Source organism: Podarcis cretensis (genome assembly GCF_951804945.1).
Source record: "Podarcis cretensis genome assembly, chromosome: 8".
Lineage (NCBI taxonomy): Eukaryota > Metazoa > Chordata > Lepidosauria > Squamata > Lacertidae > Podarcis > Podarcis cretensis.
Window position 1 is genome coordinate 76,021,848 of NC_137177.1, and position 22,439 is coordinate 76,044,286.

The 22,439-nt window shown below is 45.4% G+C and overlaps 1 protein-coding gene across 2 annotated transcripts in view; it reads right to left on the reverse strand.

Moving 5' to 3' along the window:
* SAMD11 (sterile alpha motif domain containing 11) overlaps positions 1 to 22,439 on the reverse strand; it is a 333,362-nt gene that overhangs the window by 245,775 nt on the left and 65,148 nt on the right. For both annotated transcript variants that reach the window (XM_079986850.1, XM_079986848.1), the window contains exon 3: positions 2,373 to 2,419. The gene's annotated coding sequence lies outside the window, so the exon portion shown is untranslated. The remainder of the gene's footprint in view (positions 1 to 2,372; positions 2,420 to 22,439) is intronic.

Here is a 22,439-nt window from a genome sequence, read left to right on the forward strand (position 1 = left end):
TCTGAGGAACAGAGGCAGTTATATACCTTATTTGTTTCTGCCAGCTGTTTAAAGCTCTTCTTTAAAACTGTTTCTCCAAACTTCTGACCACTGGTATGTCCTTAAACAAAAGAAGTTTAGGTTGGATGTGAAAGTTGGAGGTGAAAGAGTAAGAAGAACCCACCCTCAGAAGAGCCTATCAGCCTGGAGCTCCTGAGTGAGTCCCCATCCTGAGTATACGATTTGATTTGGAAAGGTGAGATCTGAGACTCATCCAAAGGAGCAACAGGCAGCCTCCTCTGAGGACAGGTAACTCTGTTGCATCCCAACAATAGATGTGGTTGCCCGATCCAAATCCAAAAGTGATGCAGCACATGGTTTTGAAATTCATGGTGTTGTGTTGTTGTTTTTTTACCAGAACCACACTCAAATAATTGAGAGAATCAGGGCACGGTGCTATGCGACAACACCTAACAGCAGGAACTTAATCCCCATAAAGGGGCTGCTCAGACAGACAAGTGAAAAAGACATCACTGCTGCAGTTAGTATGGGAATGAACCAGGGTGTACATGTGCTGCCCTTTTTCTTTCTTTTCTTTAGGTCGTTCCCAAGACTTGCAAACGAAAACAACAGAGGAAAATATCTCAGCTAGGGGCTCCTTTGAAGTTTCCACCACATGCTGAAGGGACAACCCACTTTTCAGTTTAAATTTTTAAAGTTAAAACTTAAAAAACAGCTAGCGGCTGCAGGGGAGACTTCAAAGGAAGTCCAGGCTCTGTGCATACGGCGTTCTTGGTTCCCGGCCACAGAGGACAAATGCAGATTTAATTCAGGAGCCTTCCCAAGTATCCTCCCGCAAGCTGGCTGCAGGGTAAGAAATTATGGTGGCCCGGGAAAAGGACAAAAAAAGTCAGGCAGGCCTTCCGATAAAATGAAGCATATTATAGGAAGCGAGAGAGTTGAGAAGGAGGATTCCTGCATGAAAAGGAACAGGTACAAATGCTGGTTTCGGCTCCAACCCTCCACCCTGCCAGCTCAGAGCAATTTCCATCCTGAAATTAGTAACTGCTTTGTTATGCCGTTTAGCTCGCCTACGTTTTCACCTCTCACTTGGTTAACTCGGAGGAGCGTCGTTAACTTTGGCTAGAGAAGCCAAATGGGGACTGCGGCTGATGGAAGTTGCAATCCAAAACACCTGGAGGCCACCAAGCTGGCAAAGGCTGGGATGGAGACTCAGCCACCAAAGTTGCTTCAGTCAGAAACAAAATGAGACTTCCATTTCTTTTTAAATGTTCTCATCCAATGACAATCATAACACAATCAAATACCTAGGCTGCGTACACACAATAGATTCCGGAATCAATGAAGACTGCTTTTTTTTTCCTGCATAGGCTACACACCACCTAGATCTATTGCATATGTTTTGCCCCTGAAAAGCGCTTCTTGAGACACTGGTTTCATTCCCAAAATAAAAGCTTGTTGCAGATCCCACATTACTCTGCAGTGTATCCATTTGGAAACAGATGTAGGTGGTTCTGGCATTATTATTATTATTATTATTATTATTATTATTATTATTATTATTTTGGTGAGGGGGGGAACTACACCTGCCCAATGAAGTTGAGGGTGGGCCAAAGCCATATCATTATCACCACTTCCTTCTTCATTCACCTGGGTCATGTGCAGGGAGGTTTGGCTAACCTATCAAGTAACCAGACCCACCCCTGTGGGTGAGAGGATCTAGAACTGATCTAAACTGGAAGCAGCATGTTATATTTATTTAATTATTTCATAAAATTTATGCACGGCTTGATTGAAAAACACACACACACAACTCAAAGTGGTTTAGTAAAAAACAACAAGGAAATCAAGGGGGAAATGACATCCATACTTTAAAACATGCAAAAGCTAAATCAGATTTAACTTACCTCAGCTTTTGAAGTATCTGGGCAGGTGTGTTTAAACAAGAATGTTTTTCACAGGCGATAAAAATAATACAGTGTGAGGGCCTGCATGATATCAATAGGCAAGGAGTTCCAAAGGGTAGATACTGCCACACTAAATGATTGCGTTCTCACAAATGCACAATGGGTATTATGTGGCACTTAAGGTAGCTGAGGATAAATGATTCCAGACTGAGGAAAAGTACATGTTTGTGCTACAAATGGGTTGGTGTGTATGCAGCCTTACTAAGGAGTCAGCCCAACTGGACTCATTGCGGCTTGCTTCTGAGTAAGTGGGTTCAGGACGGCAGCTGGCAGACTGCTGCGGTTGTTCTTTGTTGCTTAAACATGAGCAGCAAATTTTCAGAACCGATAAATAAATGTGTTTATGTCAAAGAGCTGCACAAAAATGCACAAAAAATAGAGGATCAAAGATCTCGCTTTAATTACCTTTCTTCCTGTAATGACACCGATCACTCACTGATGGAATGTCATCACTGCAAAAAGAAAAAGAACAATTCCAAAAATATCAAGCCCAGGATATACAGAGTATGCAAACAAAATGGGTATAGATAAACATTAGCATTAATATTATTTGTTCAACATTGTTCACATTGAACAGAACAAGGCATCCCTCGCTATAGCTTTTCAGAAGTGGCTCCATATTTCTGGAGCATTCACCCGAAGGAAGAACACCTTATGCAGCTATTTTTATTCTATTTTATTTTCATGGGTGTTGTTGTTGTTGGATTTTTTTTTGTATTTTATTATTTTAGTCTGTAAACTTGTAAATTGCCCATAGGTCCATAGCTCAATGGTAGAGAACCTGCTTTGCCTACAAAATGTCCCTGGTTCAATCTCTGGCATCTCCAGATAAGACTGGGTAAGATTCCTGGCTTTAAACCCTGCAGAGCAGCTGCCAGTCAGTGCAGACAATACTGAACTAAATGGACCAATTGTGTGACTCAATATAAAACTATTTCCTATGTTCCTGTGTCTTAAAGGGAGGGCTGTAGCTCAGGGGCAGAGCATCTGCCTTGCATCCAGAATGTCCCAGGCTTAATCCTGGACATATCCAGGCAGGGCTAGGAAAGTTCCTCTGCCTGAAACACTGCAGACCTGCTGCCAGTCAGTGTAGACATTGAGCTAGATGGCCTGATGGTCTGACTCAGTATCAAGGATGGCCAGCCCGTGAGGCAGGCTAAGTCAGCTGCCCTTGTACCTCATGTATTGGAAGCCCAAGAGGTAGAGTGTGGCATCATGAGAACAGACCTTTTTAGTGGTAGCACTCTGCTTATGAAATGCTCTTCCCAGGGAGACTCGCCTGGTGCCATCTTTATCTAGTTTTAGGCACCACACAAAAAATTCCTTTAACAACCCACAAGTCTTAATAAAAGAATGAGCAGTCAATCACACAGAGAGACTGTGGTAACTTCCTTTCTGGATGATGCTCCTAGCTCAGAAGAGCCTTTGGTCTAGAGATGGGGATGCTCTCACCAGACCACAACTCCCATCACCTCTGACCATTGGGCCTGTAGGCTGGGACTGGTTGGAGTTAGGAGTCTAACAATGGGGGGGCTTCAGGCTTCCCAGCCCTGGTGAGCATAGAAGCCTGTTGTTAGCTTGCGCAGTGGTGGTAAAAGACCCATTTCCTTCTCTGCTGACTAGATGAGACAGTCAAAACTCCATGGGCCTGCAGCGATGGTCATTGATTTAATTAGAAGCTGTGATCTCCAGCACATCCGAAAAATCGGCTAGGAATGATCAAAGGATATTAGCTTTTGGGAGTCCCTAGCAAGCAGCATTATCACCTTCAGAGCCATCAAAGGAAATCTAACATCATCAAAGGTGGTTGGGGTGAAATCACCAATAAACCCACAAAAATATTTTATACAATTGCTCTTATTTTTATTTTATTTTAAAAGGTTTTTATTCCATGCAGGGCTTACTGTAAGCCACACCCCTGAAATTTGTGATCAGCACATCCTCTGATGTTTGAAAAAGGAACCTGTTTTATACCAGGATTGGTATTTCATAGAACTGTAAAGCTGGAAGGGATCACAAGGGTCATCTATTCCAACCCTCTGCAATGCAATAATCTTTTGTCCAACATGGAGCTCATGCTTTAACGACTGAGCTATCCAACAAGCCAACTGACCCAGTACCATCTGCTCTTCCTGACAATGGCTCCCCAGGAGATCAGGCAGAGATAAGGTCTTACCCATAGGAACATCGAAAGCTGCCTTACAGAGTCATACCATTGGTCCATCTAACTCAGTGTTGTTTGCACTGACTGTCAGTGGCCCTCTAGGGTTTCAGGCAGGAAGTCTTTCACAGTCCTACTTGGAGATGCGCTACCACTGAGATTCTGCCCACAGAAACACAGAAGTCAGACCACTGGTTCTTCTAGCTCTCCAGAGAGGGGACATTCCTAACCATGCCTGGAGATGCCAGGGAGTGAACATGGGACTGTTTGCATACCAAATACAATGTGTTCAGTCAGGCACAGTCCCAGGGATGCGGAAGAAGCTTTTGTGGACCTGCCATACAGAGGTTCAAATTGGGCCAGTCACAATCTTTTAGCCCACTGTTTCTCAAATTTGGGTCTCCAGCTGTTCTTGGACTACAAATGCCATAACCACTAGCTAGCAGGGTCAGCGGTCAGGGATGGTGGGAACTGTAGTCCAAGTTTGGGAAACCCTGTTTTAGCCTAACCTACCTCACAGGGTTAGGGACGCAGGTGGCGCTGTGGGTTAAAGCCTCAGCGCCTAGGACTTGCCGATCGAAAGGTCGGCGGTTCGAATCCCTGCGGTGGGGTGCGCTCCCGCTGCTCGGTCCCAGCGCCTGCCAACCTAGCAGTTCGAAAGCACCTCCGGGTGCAAGTAGATAAATAGGGACCGCTTACCAGCGGGAAGGTAAACGGCGTTTCCGTGTGCGACTCTGGCTCGCCAGAGCAGCGATGTCACGCTGGCCACGTGACCCGGAAGTGTCTCCGGACAGCGCTGGCCCCTGGCCTCTTAAGTGAGATGGGCGCACAACCCCAGAGTCTGTCAAGACTGGCCCGTATGGGCAGGGGTACCTTTACCTTTTACCTTTACCTCACAGGGTTATTGCGGAGATATAACAGGTGGGCGGGACCATGTAAGCTTCTTTCAGAAGCGTCTTGTGGAGGAAGAGCAAGATAAAAACAAAAGTTATTACCAGTGCTCCCCCCGCCCCGCAAGGGGGTATTCAAGGGTACTCTGTATCAGCACCTCTTTGTTGTTGTTAAAAAGTGTAACAACTACATGGTGAGTACCGGCACCTGTTTTTCTAGAAAAGAAAGCACTGGTTATTACTATTATTATGAAGGATAAGAAATCCATAAAGACTTTTGTCACCATAATTCTGGCTTTCTTTCAGGACAAAGAACAAGAAGAAACAAGAGTAAGGTAGTCAATAAAGGCTTCTGCTACAGTAAGTCTGGTCACCTTTCAGGTGCCACAAGTCTCTTTGCTCCTTATGCACTCTGCTCTTGTGTGTAGACCCCCAGGCTTACCAAGCCAGTCACCCCAAGCTTAATTTCGTTTTTACAAAACAAAGACTGCCCCCACCCCTTAGCACCACCATCACATAGCTGAGTTTGGGGAGCAGGAGCGCAACGAGGAAGGAGAGGGGCGGCAGCGCGGCGCATGGATGGAAAGATGGATGGATGCTGCGTTCCTCATCCCCTTCCCAAGAGGCCTTGATGGCGAAGGGGGCGACGACTCTGCGCCTTTACGCGCCGGGGTCAGATCTCCTCTTGGCCGCCTGGCTCCGCTCCGGCCTGACTGCCCCTCGCAGCCGGCAGTCGCGGGCCTCCCACGTGGAGCCGCCGCCGCCGCCGCCGCCGCCTCTCCTCCGTCTCCTCCTCCTCCTCCGACAGCTGCAGACGGCGCAGCGCAGCGAGACTCCCCCGCTGGCAGATCGATGCCGCTCGCCTTTCATCTGACCGGCGGCGCTCTGGGGAGGGGAGGGGGAGGAATCCAGGCTTCCCGGAATCAGCAGCAGCCGCCGCCGCCGCCGCCGCCGAGAGCGAGGGAGGCGAAGCGAGGAGGCAGGAGCCGGCGTTGTTTACTGGCCCGGCGCACTCACAGCCGGGAAGGGAGGGGAGGGAAACGCGGGGAGGAGAGCTGCTCTGGCTCCTTCCCTTCGTACGAAAAGGATCAGAGGAGGAGAAAGAGAGGCGCTGCTCAAAAAAGGCATGCCCAAGCTGCTTCAAGCACAGGGACATAACAAGGTGTGGGTCTATCCAGCTGGCCGAGGCTCTCCAGGGTTTCAGATAGGGAAACCAATAGCCTGGAGCTAGATTAGAACATGGGAGAAAATAGGAGACAGACTTCAACGAAATCAGGCCAATGGTACCTCTCACACTGGCTGGCAGAACATGGGAGCTTCTGAATGTGAAGAAGGGGCTCTGCCCCCCGAGCTTAGGACCTTTCCCCAATGATGGGGGCAATGATTTGGAGCAGCACAGGTTTCTAATTCTTGCCAGCAGGGAGGGACCATGGCTCCCTATATGCTTCAGAATACACACATACAAAATTGCCAGGTTCAGACCAGCACCTCCAGTTTAAAATGGTAAACGGTAAAAAAGAACATTTGTCTATTACAGAACCTAGGAGAGACTAGACAATACTAAGCTTGATGAACAAATAATCAAACCTACTGTTTGGTCCCAGCTCCTGCCAACCTAGCAGTTCAAAAGCACGTCAAAGTGCAAGTAGATAAATAGGTACTGCTCTGGCGGGAAGGTAAACGGCGTTTCCATGCGCTGCTCTGGTTCACCAGAAGTGGCTTAGTCATGCTGGCCATGTGACCCGGAAGCTGTACACAGGCTCCCTCAGCCAGTAAAGTGAGATGAGCACTGCAACCCCTAATGGTCAGGGGTCCCTTTACCTTTACCTTTACTATGATCCAATTTATTGTAGTTTGAACTGTAAATTGTAGAAGTTGCTGAAAGCTGTTAGGAGACCCTTATTTCCCTCACAGAACCACAATTCCCAAAGTGGTCCCCTCTTCCCCAGAAACTCTGGGAATTGTAGCTCTGTGAGGAGAACAGAGACCTCCAAACAACTAGCAGCACCTTTCATGAACTACAGTTCCCAGGATTCTCTGGGAGAAACCATGACTGTTTAAAGTGGTATGATACTGTTTAAATGTATACAGGCGGTGAACATTTCTGTTCTGTTCCTAGTCCCTGTGCGTGTTGGCAGAGTGTGTATAAGTGCTCCCTGGCCCTGTTCTGCTTCTGGGTCCTAAAGGACCCACACTTCAACAATCGCACAGCAATTGAACATGTCTAAAATGGTCATCACTGTAGTACAGAGGGGTTCCTATGTTCCTACGCTGTTCATGTGACCTAATCTGACCAAGAAAGACATGTTATTAAATTCTTCATAGCAGGCTTAGCAGCTCTTCTTACAGTAGCAGTTTGTTTTCCCTTCACAGGCTTAGTGAATCAGAAGAACCACATGGCAGGCACATCCATAAATTCATCTCTCTTCTTCACCCCTTCACCACCTTTTTTTTTTTAATTCACACATGTACACACTAACCACCACACCCTGTCTTCCATCAAGCTTGTGTAGCATTTAAAAAGTTCAAAGATATGATAACGGAACAGAAAATGGTTCATCTCTTATCTCTTGGGTGTCAAGAGTCTGAAGGCTCCTTGCTGTGGGATACCACAGACTTTTTTAGTGTGCATGTGTGGGTGGAAGAGTAGAGAGGAAAACGATTACAATAAATGTGAAGCAGAAGACCAGAGGCAAACCCCTGGCTGAGACTTCCTTCTTGCTGAGCTGAAAACCAGAAATGCAAAACAGAGGAAGTTAAAAGTGGCTTTTTATCTCCCTAGCCCAAAAGCGGGGGGTGTGGGGTTACGACAATAGAAGGGGTAGAACCTGGGGGTGATGATTAGATGGTTTTTATTTTTAGATTTGGCCTTAATATTGCTTCATAAACAATGCTAGCGCTTATGCGCTCAATGTAGCCCTCAGATTCTTTTTCTTTCCCATGTGCTTTGGAGATGGGTTTGGTGGAACTGCCTGCATTACACAGATTCACATGTGTCGCATGAGAGAGAAGGGGAGTAGGGAGGATAGGAAATGGCATTTACTATGTGTAGAACCATGTTACATAACCATACTTTCATGGCTGCATCCCTCACCAGTGCCACGAGAACACTTAAACGGTACACAGCTCAGCTAAAAGAGGGATTGATTTTCCTGGACATTTTGTCCTGTACTGAAAGGCCTCCCCCTGCCTCTTTCAGTGATAAAGGAACAATAAAGGGTTCACCTGTTCAGCAAACATTACAATGATCAGGCTTCATTCACCTTTAGCGACACCATCACATTCATTAACTGATGCCTGATTGCCTAGGTACAGTGGTTCTCAAACTTTGTCTCAGGGCCACACTTTCATAATAAAAATTTGCTCATGTCACACCAAATTTTTTATTGGTGTGGTTTTATTATTTTATTGGTGTGGTTTTATTATTATTTACATGGGGGGAGAAAAACGACTCCTAGCAGCACTTGATTTATAACATAGAGCACAACTACCTTATAATATGATCAAGGGACATCAGGAAAGTATAAAACAATAGAGCTACATTAGGATATTAATCATTCCCAAATTATAATGATAAACGAGCCTCTTACATATGTACCTTAAGTATGCATACAAACTCCATGAAAGGTGTCAATTTGCTTTTGCCAGGTCATCACATTTATATTAGGTCTAATTTGGGACAAACAAACTCTCATCTCCTCATCAAGGCAAAGAAACCTTTCTCTTTTCTGATCTTTCATATTTATCAGAGCTGAAAATCCCTATTCACAACATGTGGAAAACTGTAGAACAGCCAATGATCTTGATGTAAGGCAGGCATCCCCAAACTCGGCCCTCCAGATGTTTTGGGACTACAATTCCCATCATCCCTGACCACTGGGTTCTGTTAGCTAGGGATGATGGGAGTTGTAGTCCCAAAACATCTGGAGGGCCGAGTATGGGGATGCCTGAGGTAAGGCATGGATACTGTTTCTGGGTGTGTGGGTGGGTGTGCATGTAATCTGGATACTATACTATACTATACTATACTATACTATACTATACTATACTATACTGAACTACTTAAATGCTTCTTTACTTCTCCCTGAATCTTCCTGCTACACTTGCCATCCTCTCTTGCCACACCAGTGTGGATCGCCACACCCTTTGAAAACCACTGGCCTAGGGCTGTCCTTGTGGCCAGTCCAGAAGGATTGCCTTCATTCTAAATTGGCTCTGGACAACACCAAATCCAATGTGGTACATAGCTGTGCAACACTGCCACATTTACTGTGTGATCTGTGACCTGAAGCCTCACCCAAGGATGGAGAAAGAAACTCTAGCAAAGAAAAATAATAATGGTGTAGCATCAGCAGCAGGAAAAGAAACTAGTGGCAGCACACAGCTCACAAACACACACCACACAAAGAGAAGTGAGCATTCACACGTTTAACGGTTTATTGTTGCAAATGCTCTACTTTGAACCCCAGAATCAAAACAGGTGCACTAGCAACCCTAGCTAAAAGTGTCTCTTTCTTTATGAAGAAAGTTGAAGAGAGAACAGGGGCCTGCATAAACCTGGCAGGCTACCTCCTCTCCCTTTCATACCAGATTCATATTCTCTCTCTCTCTCTCTCTCTCACTGAAAAGGAAGACTTTCTGTTAAACTCCAAGGAGTGAAGCAACTTGGCAAGAGGAGGATCGGGGGCTAGGGGGCACACGCATTGTGCTAATAGCAGGGATCTTGTGGCCTACGGCTGATGCCTATTAAGACAAGCTCTTTGGGGAATCTGTATGAGTTCATCCTTTAAAGCCAGCATATGTTCTGTGCCTTAATATTGCCAGGTGAGGACATTAAGATAGAGCAAATGTTAACCCAGAGTTTTGTGCACCAGTGAGTGTTCTCTCTTCTGAAATACAAGAGGCCCCCATTGACACTGGCCTTCCACCAGCTCTTGAAGACACACCCGTTTGCCCAAGCCATTCCCCTGATCTCCTGACTTGAGCTTCCAACTTTAAAAAGGTAAAGGTACCCCTGCCCGTACGGGCCAGTCTTGACAGACTCTGGGGTTGTGCGCCCATCTCACTCAAGAGGCCGGGGGCCAGCACTGTCCGGAGACACTTCCGGGTCACGTGGCCAGCGTGACATCGCTGCTCTGGCGAGCCAGAGCCGCACACGGAAACGCCGTTTACCTTCCCGCTGGTAAGCGGTCCCTATTTATCTACTTGCACCCGGAGGTGCTTTCGAACTGCTAGGTTGGCAGGCGCTGGGACCGAGCAGCGGGAGCGCACCCCGCCGCAGGGATTCGAACCGCCGACCTTTCGATCGGCAAGTCGCCACCTGCGTCCCTACTTTAAATGGGTCTAATTGTTGTTCTAACTGTTTTAGTTGTTACACTGATTCAACTAGCTCATCCCAAGGCTCACAGGGCTATGCAGGACTATTTCCTGCACAGTCCATTTAGAAATCTACCATGCCAGGGAGAATAACTGTACAGTATATAGCTGCTCTTTCTTCCTCACCTACTAGCTTTCTATGTGCAGTGAGCCTTGCAAATAAGTCCAGAAATGTTACTTGCTTTGATAAGCTCAGTTAGCAGTCCATCATACATGATATGTTATTTATGGCATGATGGTAGCCTAAAAAGTGGGAGGGGCCAGCCAGAGAAGAACATGCTTTCAGTTACTGTACATGTGGGCGATTAACAGCCAATCCTAACAAATGCATTTCCTTGCTAGTTAGCATGAGAAGGGGCCAAGACCACAGAGAGGTATTCCTGATAGGCAGACACTCAGGCCATAGAAATACAATTGGTAAAAAGAGCTGTGTGTGATGTCATTTCCCCTCCTCCTCTGGAGAGGAAGGAACATATAGTACTTCCTGTCCCTCTTTCTCTCCTTTATCAGCCATAAAGATAAATATACTCTGTGCTTGCTCCAGTCCCAGGCACAAGCCTGAGACCGTTTTTATTGTAAATCTAAGAATTTTACCTGCAAAGCTTTTACTGCTGCTGTAGCTGAAAACCAATGCAAGACTAATAAGTAATTAAGTTATATGTTATTATTTTTTAAGCCTGATCTTTATTGATCTAATTAAGTTATATTTTAAGCTTGCTTTTCAGTATGTTGTCTGATTTCTTTGTTAAATGGAGAAAGAAAGGGGGAAGCCATCTTACTTCATAATTGGGCTTCATTAAGAGGCTTCACAGCCTATTCCTACATGCTTCAATTTTGCTGCTAAGGATGGGACTTTAAAACTTCAACCAACACATGTGGCGGCCTGGAAAGATAAATTGCAATTAATACATCCTCTCCTACCTATTAAAACCCATCCCACAGTACAAACATTCCAGAGTCGCCTGGAGGAACTAATTTACAAACTGGAGCTTATTTTAAAGAAGAGGGGGGCACATGGCAGGAGGTTCCCATTAGAAGAAAGCAGGGCTCAACTCTCTGATAAAGGAAACTGGGGCATCCTGGAGGGGGCACACACATACAAGTGGTGGGAACTCCAAGGTGAAAAGCAGAGAGGAGGATGTCTGAGTAGAGCAATGCTGGAGAGACTTGAAGCATGGACATGAAATATGGTAATGTAACAGCTGCTTAGCACATTAGACTGTTGGTGTGTGGGCATCAGGCCAAGGACTGCGAAGCTTGAATTGCAGCCATGATCCCTACGCTCTACCTCTACAGTTGGAGGCAGTCATGCTTCTGAATGCCAGTTGCCAGAAGTCATAGGAGGCGAAAGAGGGTTCTTGTGCTCAGGTCCTGCTTGTGGGCTTCCCATAGGCGTCTGGTTGGCCACTGTGAGAGCAGGAGGCTGGACTAGGTGAGCTATTGGTCTGATGCAGCAGACTGTTCTTACACAAACAAAATCTTAAGGGCTGCTTGGAGAAACTGTTGAGTGTTCCCCTTCCCTGTGTTTACAGCAATTGCGGTTTTGTGTTTTTGTTTCCATTGCAGCAAGGGGTGCCCCGGTCTCGCTGCATCATGAAACCTAGCTGCCACCTACTCAAACTATGTTTCCTGGAACCACTTGAAACCCAACAGATGTTTCCCTTTGTGATGCATGCAAAGCAGAGGTGGGAGGGCTGCTGCTTGGGGTGAGGCAGCCCACGCGTGTGACTAAGGGATAGCCCCTATTCTCGGGCTTCCCCTTTTGGAACTTCCCTTGTACCAGAGGGCAGAAGGGAAGGAAGCTGATTTAGGGGAAGAGCTGCAACTCGAGGGCTAGAACAGCTGCTCTGCATGCAGAAGATCCCTGATCCAATCCCTGGCTTCTCCATGGCTTAAATAATGGAGAGCTGCTGCCAGTAAGTGTGTGCCTTACTGTGCAAGTTGGACCAATGATGTCATTCCATGCAAGGCAGCTTCTTATATTCCTATGCCTTAAGGGAAAGGCAATAACTCAGTAGGAAAACATCTAGCATGTGGAAGCTCCCAGGTTCAATCCCCAGCATCTCCAGGTAGGGCTTGGAGATACTCCTACCTGAAACCTTGGAGAGCTACTCTCAGTTAGCCCCTCCAAGTGAGTTCCAAAATGTCCCCTTAAAAAGTTTCTTTCCCAAGTTTCTCTCATCCCCCAGAATAGGAAAAGACCACACATTTGGTCAATTAAAAAATGGTTTACTTACAAACACTTCAAAGGTCAGATTAACGTGCTTCAGGAAGCTGCACAGGCAGTAAAACATAGCTTAGTTACAAAGTGGTGAAAGTTCCTAAATATTGGAATAGGAACTCAAGAGTGGCTTGTGAGATCTATGGGGTTTTGCTGGAGCAACCACCTCAAACCTCTTCATAAGATGAGCTTTTTGGATAGACTGGGGAAGAACAAAGGCTTGATTACCTAGCACCTCTCAAGTTGAGAGGAAGTGGACATAGCTAAGCCTGGCAGGACAGCTTACTCTATGGTATCAACCTCTTAATGTATTAATTAGACTTAAGCATGTTGCTTATATGAGGCTGGTTATCCCAAAATCTTAAGGGAGAGGGCCATAGTTCAGTGGTAGAACATCTGTTTTGTATGCAGAAGGTCCCAGGTTCAATATCTGGGTTTAACTGTTGTTGAACCAACATTCCAAACTTGTTCCAGCTCCACATGGAGCAATCCATCCTGAACTCTGACCTTGCCATAAATCTAGTAATTGGCCAAAGCCCTGTTTCAACTGGGATCATTCTTTAGAGAAGAACACTATAGAGGAGAAAGACTGAACACACAGATTTGCTGGTCCATACAGTCAGCAAAGCAGCACATTATCAACCCTGCTGGATTAAACAAGGGTCCATCTAGCACCTCCTCTCTACCAGTGGCCAAGCAGTGGAAGAGGACTCTACCTCAGTGGTAGGGCATGTGCTCTGCACATAGAAAGTCCCAGTTCAATCCCTGGTATCTCGAGGTAAGGCTGGGAAAGAACCCTGCCTGAAACTCTGGAGAGCTGTTGGTAGTCAGTATAGACAATGCTGAGTTTGATAGACCAAGGATCTATCAGATGCCCTGACAATATGGCATGCGTTCAGAATTTGTCTGTTTTCATAGGAAATTACAGACGCTTGTGTATTTGCAACACGTATCTTACTCCAAGCATCAGGATTCATGAGACACTGCATGCTGTAGAAACCATTCATTCCCTTAGCAATGAACAGCCTTTCATGTGCTGGCTTCTGAGGTGACTTGTGTTAGTAAACTGACCATAAGTTTCCTACTTAAAAAAGAATTAAGGATGTTTAATGGTACTCTATATTTAAACTCACAGTAGAACTGGTTCTGCCCTCAGAAGAACTTTTCCAACATTCTGTAGAATTCATTATCTGGATGAATAGTGTCAGAGCTGCCCCTAGGTCCCAGCTCACAGAGGACCAACGCCAGGCTGTCGTTATGTACAAAAGTCTTTATTGAGGTTCAGTTTCCATTTCACAGCCGCAGCGCGCAGCTCTACGTCTTAACCCTAGACCGGCGAAGTACCGTCTGAGTCTCCTCCCCTATGACACCAGTTTAAGATCATAGCCCTGCTCCACCTTTTACGCTGCTCTCTCCTCCTCTGGGTCCTCCTGCCGCTGGGGCATTGCCCTTTCTGGACTCTTCCGACGCTGAGTCGCTCAGCTCCTCCCCCTCCCTCCGGCGGGCTTTAGGACCCGGTTCCCAATCCTCATTCTCTGCTGTCCCGCGCTCCTGTACATTTGAACTTGCCTCTCGCGCCAACCCAGTGACCTTCCTCCTGACCGTTACACTACTTCTGTCACTGCTTCCCTCTTCCGGGATACTGGCCGGATCTGACCTCCCCTCCGTTGTCTGACTCTCCGATGGAGGTGTGGTCAGCCCTGCCTTATCTTCTCTCCCTGGTGGGGAATGCACTGGCCCCGATCCTTGGGACTCTTCCCCCCCACTCTGCTCTGGTGGGGAAGCTGGTCCTGATTTCCAACTACTGCTCTGGGAGTCCCTGCTGCCCCCTTGCTCCTGGGGCGTTCCCCTTGGGAACCCCCTACCCCTGGCCACTGGCGCCCCCTTCTGTGAATCTTCCGATTCGCTGGAGAGGCTCATGGAATCCCTCGGTCCACTGTCCTCTTCTCCTACGCTCCCCTCGGATTCTTCCCCTTCGCTCTCCATCTCCTCTCTTCCCTGTGCCTCTGCTCCTGAACCCCTGACAAATAGGTTAGGGGTGAAGGGAAGCAATGTGTTGTACATGTGTGTGCATGGGCACATATGCGTACAAACATCAGCATGGGTCCACACACAAAAAAATTTAATGCAATCACCACCATGCATCCTGTCCAGTCATTTTCTGCTGACAGCTGATTTTGATTTCCAACCAAGTAACAACTCACAGAAAACACACCTCAGGCCACAGGAAAGCGCAATCTAGTAATGGCAATTGACCTCGATCGAGTGTAGCTCAGGAACAATGGCCAAACAATTTCTCTAAATATACAAAACACATTTCCTAGATTCAGGGAATTAGAATTCGGCAACCCTACTCTGGAGAAAACTTTAAGAATTCTAGTGTTGTTGTTGTTTTTAAAAAGGCCCCTTCAGATTAAAAGAGCCTCCTTCATTAGCAGAGCCCACTAAGCCAGGCCAATGGCCCTTCTAGGCCAGACACCCCGCTCTCACAAGAACAGTCTCCCTTCCCGCAGTTTCCAGCAACTGGTATTTGGAAGCATTAACTATTCCCCTCCCATAGATACAATTCCCAGAATGGTTTAATAATCCATCCCTCCTCCCAGGAAACTCTGGGAATTGTAGTTCTGTGAAGGGAACAGAGACCTCCTAACAACTCTCAGCACCTTTCATAAACTACAGTTCCCAGGATTCTTTGGGGGAAGCCATGACTGTTTTAAAATGGTATTATAGTGTTTTAAACATCTGGAGCCGATGTGGCTAATGTGTGTTACTGCTGGCCACAATCATGCCAGGTTTATCAAGAAGCTCCACTCAACCTACCTGAGTCCTGGCTGCCAGAGGTAGGTGGGGTGGGATCTGAGGCCGAGGGGAAGAGCTGGCCTGTTTGTTTGTCTGTTTGTCTCTTTATTTCCCACACTTCCATTTTATTGCTCACAGCCACGCTTGGGCACGTTTTAATTAGCTTATTACTTTTTATCTGAGAAGACACGAGCCGGGGAATAGAAAACGGCTCCCAAAAAACGTCAGCAGCTTCCCTACATCTCTAGTGATTAAACTCCACACTGCTCCAGCGCGGCAAAATTTTATCGCAGCGTTATTTCCTTTAGAGTCATAGTTGCCATAGTTGACTTGATTAATTCTCCATGCGCTGGCCAGCCTTCCTTCCCTCCCTCCCTCCCTCCTGTTCCTGAATATTCAGAGGAGATGCTCATTAAGTAAGGCACTATCGTTTACTACAGGAGTGGCGGGAACCCCTTTCAGCCCAATAGTCACATCCCATCATGGACAGACTTCTGGGGACCACATGCCAGTGGTGGGCAAGGGCAGAGGCAAAAGTAGGCAGAGCAATGGATGCAACTCTTATTTTCGTATAGTAGGCTACATTTTAATCCCACAACACTCTGAGGTCTATACTCTCCCTCCCTCCCTCTTCCTCTCCCTCTCTCTCTCCCTCTCCCTCTCTCTCTCTCACACACACATCATCATAATCTTCCATCCAGGCAGGCAAGAGTTATAACCACAGTTGAAGGACACATTCCAGTCAGGCAGTAACACTCAAGGAAGGGCATGAAGCAGAGTTAATGAGGACCTGAATAAAGTATTGAGGGCCACAAAGAGAGGCTTGAAGGGCCACATTCAGTCATCCCCTGATTTGAGATCTCAGTATAATTTCACTGGGCAGAGGAATCAGGATGCCTGTCCACACAGGTCAACTCTTGTCTGACTTTCCAGGGTTTTGTGAGCCTTTTATGAACCTCCTCACCATCACCTTCGGACTGGGAAGTGAACATAGAAAACTGCTTTCTACCATGTTGATCTGTTAGTCCATCATTTAGCCCAGCATAGTTTACTCCCAGGATAGTTGTCGTGGTACTGTCTGAAGGATTTGAAGTACAACTCCCCAATAGAGTCCTTCTTTTTACCGTAATATTTTTATATTTCAGCTACAATCAAAGGTAGTTGAGAGAAGCAACACAGCTCTGTTTGAACTTTGTAGGTGAGCTCAATTTTTCAAGGCCCTCCACGTCAGACTTTGATACAGGGGTGAGCCCATCTGCAACTCCCTTTACTTGGGATCACTGCCATGTGCACAGGCCGCTCAAAGGGAAGAGAGAGATGGATTTAATTAGGCCATTGTCTTCTGCAAAAAAACCCCCTTCCACTCCTACCACCCCCATTCTTAAGGATTAACCCATATCTGCTCAAGTGTGCATGTTTGTTTGCTCTCAAAGAGCAAGAGGAAAAAACATGAACAGTTAACAGGCAGGATGGTGGAGGTGGTTAAAGATGCATCCCAGCTGCTGCGTTCAAATTTTAACCTGCCTACTCAGTGTAGGTGGGGGAAACAGTGAGGCTTATAGGTCAATTTCTGCCCCTCTGTCAGGGATCTAGAGGCTAATCCAGGGGAGGTAATGATCATCCGTACCAAGGGATGATGTTGCTAGACTAACAAGGAGTGGAATAGGCCAGGGGGTGAAGTGGTTAGAATACCAGGCTAAGACCTGGGAAACCAGGGTTCAAATCCCTGCTCAGCCACAAATAGGAGTGAACAAATCTGTCCATTTCAGTCTCACATTTTTCCAGTCTTGAGTGCAGTTCTTCAAGTCCTTGTGAAAATTCAGCAGCATTTTAGTGCAAATTTCTTTTGCAAAGCAGTGTTCCCTAACGTAATGCATTATTGTAAGTTATTTCCACTACATATGTGCATTTTTATGCACACTTCACCCCAGTATATACAGTTTTGTACTCATTACATGGCTGGATAACTACACTGCAGAATTCGGACAAGTGTGACCCTCAAAGTATGGCTGCCTTTTGGGTCTCATATTGTTTTGAAAAGTGTAAATTAGGTAAGTTCACCTTCAGTTGTGAACTGAATCGAATTTCTGCCCTACCCTTAGTGGTGTTCAACACACAAGAACAAGCGTAGACACGGTGATTTAGTGCTTAGAGTCAGACTAGAACCTAGGAGGCCAGGGTTCAAATCCCCACTCAGCCATGAAGCTTAACTGGATGACCTTCGGCCAGTCACCATCCCTCAGCCTTACCTACCTCACAGGGTTGTTGCAAAAATAAAATGGAGGGAGAACCATGTATGTCGCCTTCAGCTCCTTGCAGGGAAGGTAGGACAGAAGTGTAATTTGTAATTAAATTAAAAACAACAACAACCACTATTCCCATTTCCCTCAGGTTAGCTCCTGACAGTCGCTAAGCATTCACAGCCACCAATCACTGGGTGATTTTATGGGCTGTTTGCCCCCTTTGAGTCTGCTTGTTTTTCAAATGTCTTGCACTACTAGATCAGGGATTCCCAAACTGTGGCCTGTGGGCCACCAGATGTCCACAAACCTAATTTAACGGTAGGTGGTCCACAACATGTCTGTGAAGAATGACTGCAGCAGTGGCTGTGAATAGCCACTTCAGTGGCTGCTCTGCCATTCTTAGAACCCGGCATTCTGGTCCAGTCCAGATGGACCAGACATGGAGGGGAGGGGAGGAAGCGCATGAAAGGAATGGAGAGGATTAACAGTGTGAAAGAAGGAGTGATGAGGTGACTCGAAAGGAGTGGAAAGAGTCCTATGGAAATCAAATTGGAATGCGGTAAAGTACAGCATATGAGAAAAAGAAGCAATAAAAGTACAATTAGAAATCGCACAGCATCTAACACAGTGCATTTACAACCACCACAACAGGCAGAAAAAGCACGAAGCAGTCTGTCTAGAACCTCAGCAATTTTCAAGTGGTTTGTTGGGGGGGGGGAGTTAGGTAATAATTATTCTAGAGAATTCTGGCTATACACTAGCATGCTGATGCCTCCCTGTTGTTTTACAGAGGCCCAGGTTTGTCTCCAAATCCTGTCGCCACTCAACCACCTGAGTTTGCTATTAGAAGGAATGGTAACTCAAGGGCAGAGCAAAAACAGATTGCTGAGCCAAACTCTAGAAAACCCGGGACTTCCGGAGGCGGCGCGAACAGCAATGGCGGTCCTCTTCTTTCTGTGAGGAGGAGCTCCGTGGAAACTGGGTCGTCCGCTACGGTGAAGCGGAGACCCATTCGGGAAACCCACAGGCAGCAAAAGCCTGTGGTCTCGGGACTCGGCGGGCGCCAGAAGCTGCCCCTGAAACGCTGAAGGAACCCCGTAAGGGGCTCCGGAACGTGGAGGGGGTAGCGGCGCTGTGAGTCGTTTCGCAATCTGCGGAGTGAAGCCGCGCTGCTGCTGCCGGTGAGCGCTGACCTTTTTTCCTGGAAACTTCTGATTCGGAAAAGCAACAACCCGTGAGTAAAGAAGGACTTTAAAAAATTTGAGACTAAAAAATACTGAATTTGGCTGAAAGCGGAGTGACGTAAAACAGGAAGTCCGTCTTCCGCTGCCACTGAACTTCAAAGCAAAGAGCTGGAGGAGTGGGGGCATAGAAAGAACTTTTAACCTAACTGATCTGAGCACCCACTGAACTTTCCTTTAAACGAAATAAGGACTTTAAGCAATTGATTTTTTGCCCTTTATTTACTTCGTGATACCTTTCTTCTATTGGAACTACAATTTGAGTGAGAAACCCAGGTGCTGGAGCTGCCTGAGACTGAGCTGTCAGTTTGCAAGATCTGGCTACTGTGTATTAAAATTTGCAACAATCTGAGGGGGTTTGGACTTGCTATTTTGAAACATCATTTGAAACACCAGTATGCACTGTTTGAAACAATGTGGCTGTCAACACTAACTCTGTTTAAAACCTGTTATTGAAGGTTCTGGGACATTAAATTTGATTTTAATAATTTTACTAGAATTGGATTCTTCCCTGAAGACATTTTAAGCTCCCCCTAGAGGATTTGGGGATTTACAGCAGTGACATTATTCTACTTTCCTTTTCCCGACCTCCTGTTTGACTGTTTTCCTCTGGGTTGCAGCTTTCTCATGGGAACAACTCAGCTTGACCTTGACTTTTAGATAACTCTGGAATGAGTGGCGCAAGAAAGAGGGGAAGAACTAGACAAACAACTTTAACAACTTTAACCTCAGCCTTGCAGACACGTAGATCATCTGTACCTACTTTGCCTTCAGAGGAAGAAGCTGCTTCTCTGCCACAGGCAGGGGAGGGAGAAACTGAGCAGTTACAATTGGAAGATATGGCCTCAGGAGCAACTGCTTCTATTTTAGAGAAAATATATGAAAAATTGGAATCTCTGGACAAGAGAGTGGAATCTTTGGACAAGAAAGCTGATGAGCAAACAGCTAAAATTGATCAAAATACAGAATGTCTAAATAAATTAACTGGACAAGTATCACAGAACGTACAAGCAATTGGGCAGTTGACGGAGGCCACAGTAGAAAATCGGAAATTGGCTGAGGACACTAGCCAAAAACTTGAAAATTTAGAACAAGAGGTAAGACCACTCTGCAAACAAGTAGGTGAACACCAGACCTATCTTTCTATGATAGAACTGCGGAACCGGGAGAGTAACTTAAGGATAAGGGCGATACCAGAAGTGGATGAAGGCAACTTAGCTGAGTTTTTGACTAAAGAATTTTCCAAGTTTTGGAATTTAGAGGAAAAGGACTTTAAAATTGTATCAGCTTTCAGGCTTGGAAGATTTGCAAAGAAAGGGAAGCCCAGAGACTGTTTGATAACATTGAGATCAAAGGAGGAAAGGGATAAGATTTTGGGCCTACACTACGAAAAGTCACTGGACATTTTGGATAAAAGAATTGAAATTTACAAAGACATTCCTAAACAACTGTTGGACCTTAGATCTGCCTACCTTGAATTGGATAGGTTGCTGAGGAGCAACTCAATTATCTTAAGATGGGAGTTTCCTCAAGGACTATCCTTTACCTTCAGAGGGAAGAAGGTTAAAATTAGAACATTGGAAGATAGAGACAAATTTCTGACTGCATACGGAGAGGACCTTCAAAAAGGAATTGAATCACCCTTTGGGCCGGGAGCACCGGCGGTACCTTCACCCTTGGAACCTGAAGATCCAGCGAATAAGATACCACCCCCAGGAAAATAACCAGATTTATTCAGGATGTCTCTGCAACTCTTGAGCTGGAATATAAATGGCTGCAACATCCCGGAAAAAAGGAGGAAAATATTTCACATATTAAAAAAAGAACAATTGGACATTATTTGTTTACAAGAAACACATGTGACCAGGCTCCATAGAAAAGTGTTAATAAATAAAAGACTTGGCCAGGAATTCATATCTTCGGACAGAGTAAAGAAGAGAGGTGTGGTGATATATGCAAAAGAGAGCCTGTCACCTAAATTTTTATTTAAAGATGAACATGGAAGAATTTTGGCAATTGAGATACAGCATCAAGGAGAGAAGCTTTTGATATTAGGAATTTATGCACCAAATGAGGGGAAATCGGAATTTTACAAGAAGTTGCATGAGACTATGCTGGATTATCTGGAGTATAACAACATCATCATGATGGGAGATATGAATGGGGTCGTATCAACTAACATGGATAAGTCACAAAGCCAAAATGTCACAAAAGACGGCAGACTACCAAAGACTTTTTTTGAAATGACAGACAATATGGATCTGATTGACATTTGGAGAACAAAGAACCCCTTGGGAAGAGAGGGAACATTTTTCTCTGAAGCCCAGCTGACCTGGACAAGAATCGACCAAATATGGATATCTAGAGGTCTGGCACCTAAGGCCAGAAAGGTGGAAATCTGCCCAAAGACCTGCTCCGACCATAATGCAGTAAAGATGGACATGACACTACTACCAACCGGCTCCTTTAGATGGAAGATGAATGACAACTTGTTTAGAGATCAGAAGATTATTAAGAAGGCCCAAAAAGTTTTGAAGGATTATTTTGAGATAAATATGAACACTACGGTGGAAAAAAGATTTATCTGGGACGCAAGCAAGGCTGTGATGAGGGGGTTTTTGATACAACAGAATGCTGTAAAGAAAAGGACACAAAATGAGAGGAAAGATAAGATCTTGGAGAAAATTAAAGAACTAGAGAAGAAGCTAAGATCAAACCCGAAGTCACAGCCGATTCTGAGAGAAATTAAACTTTATCAAGCACAATACTCTAAATTGATAAACCAGGAAATAGAGTGGAAGATTAAATTAATGAAACAAAAAACTTTTGAATCGGCGAATAAATGTGGAAAATTGCTAGCTTGGCAACTGAAGAAGAGACAAAAACTAAATACAGTTACAAATTTAGAGATTGAAGGAAGAAATATTCAGAACCCTGTGGATATTAGAAAGTGCTTCCAGAGATACTTCAAAAAATTATATACTCAAGGGCCGCAAGACGAGGTTGAGATTAAACAATTTTTGGAAAAAAATGGACTACTTAAATTGTCACAAGAAAATAGATCAATCCTGAATTGCAAAATAACACGACAAGAGATTGAACAAGCCATTCAGAACATGCAATTGGGCAAATCCCCAGGGCCAGATGGGCTGACCTCCAAGTATTATAAGACATTAAAAGACTATCTGATACAACCACTGATGGAGGTTAGCAATGAAATTATGGAGGGGAAGAGGGCGCCGGAATCGTGGAAGGAAGCTTTTATCACATTGATACCAAAATCGGAAGCTGAAAAGACACAACTTAAGAACTATTGTCCCATCTCTCTTTTAAACGTGGATTACAAAATATTTGCAGACATTTTGGCAAGTAGATTTAAAAAAGTATTAAATGAAGTAATTCACAAGGACCAGGCAGGCTTTCTCCCAGGTAGACACCTGTTTGCTAATACAAGGAACATCATTGACATTTTGGAACTTTTGCAAACATATATAAATACAAAAGCAGTGTTAATTTTTATAGATGCGGAGAAGGCCTTTGA